This window comes from Mus caroli, unplaced genomic scaffold, assembly GCF_978045245.1.
Source record: "Mus caroli unplaced genomic scaffold, Mus_caroli_1 scaffold_20, whole genome shotgun sequence".
NCBI lineage: Eukaryota > Metazoa > Chordata > Mammalia > Rodentia > Muridae > Mus > Mus caroli.
Window position 1 is genome coordinate 47,897,384 of NW_028227275.1, and position 6,275 is coordinate 47,903,658.

Consider the following 6,275-nt stretch of genomic DNA (forward strand, 5'->3'; position numbering starts at 1 on the left):
GAAGGCCCCCTAACATGTGCTAACCAGAGTGATTATTTAGGGGACAAAACCACCAACAGATAAAAAGAGTTAGGAGATACAATAGAAAATTTGACAGACTCTATTTACTAGAATGTGATGATTCAGAGTTAAATTTTTAAGTTATGTGAAATGAATTATCTCGACACTATATAACTAGGAATTTCTGCTATGATAGAGAAACTAGGAACGAAAGATGAAATTATGACGTTCAGGCAAAAATAATTCAATTTTGGTGTACATTTGAAACTTTGTGGTTCTAGTTCTTGTAGTTGGACAAGGGGAATTCCAAGACCAGGAGAAGGAGAGAAGACCAGGAAAGTGGGAAAGATCCCACACTCAGGAAGAAACAGTTGGGGAAACATTTAATGTCCATTGACCAGAGTACTTATGTGATGTCCAGTTGACATGTGAGAAGTGGTTTTAAGTATAAATCATCTACTAAAAATATATACATATTTTTCAAAGGAGTATTGTCAAAAAGGAAAAAAAAAATTCTCAAAACCTCCTGAACTCAATATTTTTCTTTTTTCCATACTTTTATGTCATTGACATGCAGAAATCTGATAATCCCTTCTGGAACTTATTTGTATGTGGAAGAAAAATAAAAATGATAAGTATTAGTTTCCTTACAACATTATAAATAAGTCATTAAGGCTTTTTTGCCACATGCAAAACTTTTGCAAACACACGCTTGACTTCTTTGTTTCACATGCCTGTAGACCAGAGGATTCAGCATAGGGATGATCATGTTGTAGAACACACATGTGATTTTGTCAGTGTACATGGAGTGACTGGAGCTAGGCTGCAAATACTTGAATATGCCAGTCCCATAGAAAATAGACACTGCAGTGAAGTGTGAGGCACAAGTAGATACAGCCTTTCAATATCCAGAACTTGACTACATTTTAAAGATTATGATAAAAATAAATATGTAGGATATCCAAATAACTAAGACAGCACAATAAAAAGATATTGAAGCCCACTACATGAACAAAAACCAGCTCAAGAACATGTCTATCAAGCGGGGTGTGGTGGTGCACGCCTTTAATCCCAGCACTTTGGAGGCAGAGGCAGGCAGATTTCTGAGTTTGAGGCCAGCCTGGTTTACAAAGTGAGTTCCAGGAGACAGGGCTACACAGAGAAACCCTGTCTCAAAAAACCAAAAACCAAAAACCAAAAACAAACAAACAAACAAAAAAGAACATGTCTATCAGAGCAAGAGAGAACCATGACTGCTGGAATATCACAGAAAAAGTGATGCCCTACATTAGACCTATATAAGGAAAGAATGAAAGTGTCCCTAATGTGGATGGAGACATTCAGAAATCCACAGGTATAGGAACTTATAGAAAGACAGACACACTTTGAGTCATAGTGGTGGCATAGTGCAAGGGCTTACACACTGCTGAATAGTGATCATAGGCCATCGATGCCAACATGTCTATGACTTTCCACAGAAGCAAAGGCTAAAAAAAGAATGTCTGAGCAGCACACCAATTACATGAAATGATCTTGTCTCCTATTAGGAGCTCAGTCATGACTCTTGGCTTGACAACTGTGGAGTAAAAAAAACAAACAAACAAACAAGAGCAGATGACCTAGAAAAAAGTACATGGGCATGTGAAGACATGAGTCTAGGACAATCAGCAGGATCATCCCCAGATTTCCCACCAGGGTCATGGTGTAGATGATGAGAAATATGGTTAAGAGGGGAAGCTGTAGTCCTGGGTCATCAGTGAGTCCAAGCAGGAGAAAGTGTGTCACTTCTGAATTGTTCTCCATCACTGTCACTTTTAAATCATTAGATTATTCATAGATATTGGAAAAAAGAAGCATGACGATAAAGAAAGTGAATGAAAATAGAAAAGAATATGTGAAAACATATGACTCTGTTCAGCAAAAATCTGTACTTAACAATTGTCTGGAATAGTTCTTTCCCAAGTCGAATTAGATGTAGTAAATATACAGAGGGTATACGTGCTAGAATTTAAAGATTATTATTAATTACTTATATGATATATATACATATATATACATATATACATATATATACATATATATATATTGAGATTATTTAACAACTTGAAAAAAGTGATGTTTTTGCTTTCCTAATTCACTTCTGAGTTCAACAAAAGCTGAAATTCTCTGTTGCTAATTCCCAAAGACTCTTCTAGACAGAACTTTATATGTCACTCCATGTATACTATTAATTATATTAGAATTTGGTGATTGTTTTCATTTAAGTTATGGAGCGCAAGACATTCAGAAATTTATACATATTTTAAAGTATAAAATCAAGAGTTTGTTTCAGATTCTTGATTTTATTTAGCCTATGTTGATTCTCATGAGCATCAAAGCAGAATTTTAATTCAATTGGAGATGAGATAAATTATAATTACATGTGTACCTTGGCAGGAACTTACATAACTTTAATTTCAGCATTTTATTTTTGTTTCTATGCATATGCTCTTTGTTCAATTTTTTTGTTCTTGAAAAGAAGAATCTGGAAGAGGATGTGCTCTAAAATAAGTACTGTTTTGTTCTTGAAAAGAAGAGCCTGGAAGAGTGTACCCTCTAAAATAACTACTGTGGCTTGGAAATAACCACTTTTTCCCTTTATTGGTATCTATATTTTGGATTCTTGTCTAAGCAGACATTATCAGAAACTCTGGGATTTCTCTATTTTTTTTTCTGAATACCTCCACCTTTTCCTCCAGTCTAAGCAGCATTTGTGCTTAACATACCAGAGTTTTTTTTTTTATCATAACTCAAAAAGTATGACTTTCTTTCCCTCTTTTCTCCATCTCCTATAAACAGTTGCTAGAATGATAGTTTGACTGTGTTTTTGTGTTTCTCTCAAATTCTAACTTGTCCTCAAACTTCCTTCTGAGTTTATCTCTAAAGTATATTATTAATATGAGTAAGATGAAGAGGAAATATTGAATACTGAGGTAACAGGTATAGCATATGCTGCAGTCGATGTAGTGGGATAACTGGATAATGTCAATACCATCTGCCTGATGCAGTTATGAAAGGTGCAGGCAGATAATCATAATCTATAGCACACACAGAGTTTAAGTTCACTCATTATTATTTGGTCCACTGATCCAGAGCTATTGTTCCTGATGACAGAAATGTGAACCATAGAAATAATCCAACTTGAGGTATTATTGTGAATAGAAAACAAGATCCTATAAAAGGCAGTACAACATTGCTGTAACACATCAGTGAGTGTTACCATTAGTGTTATACTTGGATGGGAGAGTGGTCTGTTTTCTGTCCTGATTTAATTTAGTGTACGCTAGATATGAATCCTTCATCTACAGGTGATCCTCATCCTTTCTTTCTCATTTTGCCTTGCCTTCAATTACATCACTGAGTGATTATGCTATACAGCATTTCCCTATTTTTCTGAACACTGTGATTGCTGTTCTTGCAATTCTTTGTGACACAGTCTTCCTCATCTTCTCAGATCAAAGCCATACTTTTATTTTGCTAGAGCCTACTTCCATTAAATTATTCTTTCCTTCATACTGTCACACCATAGCAAAATCAATAACAAGAACAAAATGAAACTGGGCATTTATAGGGTTTTATTTATCTCACAGATCTCTTACCCATGTGAAAACATTTGGTATGATATGCCTCTCAAACAATAATAACATTAAAGCTTTGTATTGGTTTCCTTGAATACAGAAACCATCACTTAGGCTAGTTCTTAAACACTAGGTTAAAGCTATCTTTCTGCTTCAGATTTCAGAATTGCTGCAACACAAAACATGCTTTTGTTTGTATTGAAGCTTTTGCAAAAATATCTACCTTAAAAATAGTTATTCCCTACCCCAAGTCTCCTGAAAGTCTAGAAATTTTAGGTTATGAACTATTATTTTAGAGACTACTTTCAGAAAATATAGTCCACAATTAACAAGGATTGTACACATGAATGTGTAAATTTCTGTTATTTGTATTAATTTTTGTTTTATTTTCATTGAAGAGACTGGGAAATTAAAAAGTTACCAGATCTTGGGAAGTTATTATTTCACCTTGAAAAACATTCAGAGTATTTTAATCCTTATATCTACATTAAACTCATCATTGTCATACTATGTAATGATCATCTCTCTGTAACTATAACAAAAATGTTGAAAATGGATATATGATCATGAAACTTAGATTTTTTTTTTTTAATTTAGAAAGAATCACCTTACTCTTCGGGTTTTCCCTATGCTTCTTCATCACTAATAATAGGGATAAAAAAATCACCACTATTATGAATATCTTGCTTTTGTTTTGTTTTGTTTTGTTTTAATCACTATGTTAAGAGAATACCTAAACTTCCTAAAATAAAACTTTTTACCTTTGTATCATAAACTTCCACCAGTCTTTGTTTTAGGAAGCAATTTCTATAATCCCTTCTTCATTTAAAATATCTAACAGTAGTCACTTCTATCCTACTCCCTTTCTCACTGCCAATGTTTATTTAATATACATATAAAGCCATTAATTCTTTAGCAGAGGACAGTAAATCCAATAGTGTGAAATAATCATGTCAGCCTCAGAAAGCTGGATAAACAGTTCTTCCTCAGGGATCACACTAACATGTTCATGTTCCCTGAAACATGAAAACCAGAGGAAATAGAGGTAATAAGCATTGACTTTTGAAACTCTTTCAATTCTTCCTCTCTCAAGGATGGACCATACCTTTGCCTTACCTACAAAAACAAAAATGAGAAGACTGAATATCTCACAAATTTTATCCCTTGTGCCTTAGGAAAAAAAGGAAATATCTACATGACATCACAAAATTTAAATATGTCAATATAGCATTTATCTTCAAGCGATTTTTCTTAACCATGCATCAAGACTAGCAAAAGGTCTTCAGTCAAATTGTGTTCTTGAAAGTAATAACAGTGAATGCCATTCAAAGGCATGGATGAACTCTTTTGAAACATGACTCAAATCATATTACTATTTAAGTAGCTTATGCATGAGAAACCAGAAAATCTATGAAGACTTGGACACATCTGGAGATTTCTTTCATAGTAATACCTCTAGCTCCTAGTCTCCTTTCTAGGGAGGAAGCAATCATGTGCCTATGGGAAGTTCTAATTGAACTCAAAGGGTTATAAATAACAGTGGAATAAAGAGTTCATGAAGTTGAAAGACAAGATGAGAGGCATTGGGAGGAGTTGGAAGGTTGGGTTGAGGTAGATGGATATGCACAACATACATTATATCAACATATACAATTTCAGATATTATATAAAACATATAGTATTCATATACAAAAACACACTCATAAATATACACATCTTATGTCTGAATTTTCTTAAGTCCCAAGAGATGGAACCCATACCTGACACTGATTTTATGCAAAAACCAGAGCCTAAATATCCCAGCGACCTAGAGAAAAAAAACATACACTAATCTTCTAAATAATTAAAACTCCTATATTGACAAGAAGCTTAATGATATTCTGAATTACTCTTGCATATATGCTTCATTTAGCCATCTCTGGAGAAGCTTTATACTGTAGCAGTAGGTGAGAAATACATAGACCCATAGATATATATTACACACAGAAATAGACTTTGGAACTCATGTCTCTGAATGAGCTGTGTCTATCTACTTCCTTCACTCAGAGATAAGCAAACTGCTTGAATAGATATGCAGAAGGAGGTGGATACACAGAGATAAACTAAAACAACAAAACAATGCCCTGTAAAGACACTAAGAAAAGCAAACTTTTATGAAACCGCAATGACTAAAGCAGCAAGCACAGAGACTATACTAAATCCTGTGCATATATAATATAGTTTTCAGTTTTAATACCGTTATGGAAATTCTTAATATGTGAAGAAGTGGATGTTTTATTCTTGTTCCTGCTTTGGGGAATTTTAATTTTCTCTTAGGTTGTCTTTTTCCAACGTAGACATGATTACGACTGTTTGCATCTATTATGTTTTATTTTGCTGTGTTTTGTCATTATCTATTAGAAACCTTTTCTTTTCTAATGATAGACAGGAAGAAAGTGGGTCCAGATGGAAGAGAAGGTAGGAATGTACCAGGAGTAGTGGAGGGATGGAGCTATGTATTCAGAGTGTTTTATATGAGAAAGTAATATATATTTAATAAAATGAGGAAAAGAAAAACTCCTATTAAGCTATTAAAATAAAACAGCAAACAGGAAATTTAAACAAACCTATATATAACACCTAGAGAAGCAGAAACAATCTGTTATGTTGCACAACTAT

General features: G+C 33.8%; 1 pseudogene; it reads right to left on the reverse strand.

The window, feature by feature from the left end:
* Positions 1-669: 669 nt before the first annotated feature.
* On the reverse strand, positions 670-1,806 carry LOC110286001 (olfactory receptor 5B2-like; annotated as a pseudogene).
* Positions 1,807-6,275: the final 4,469 nt, after the last annotated feature.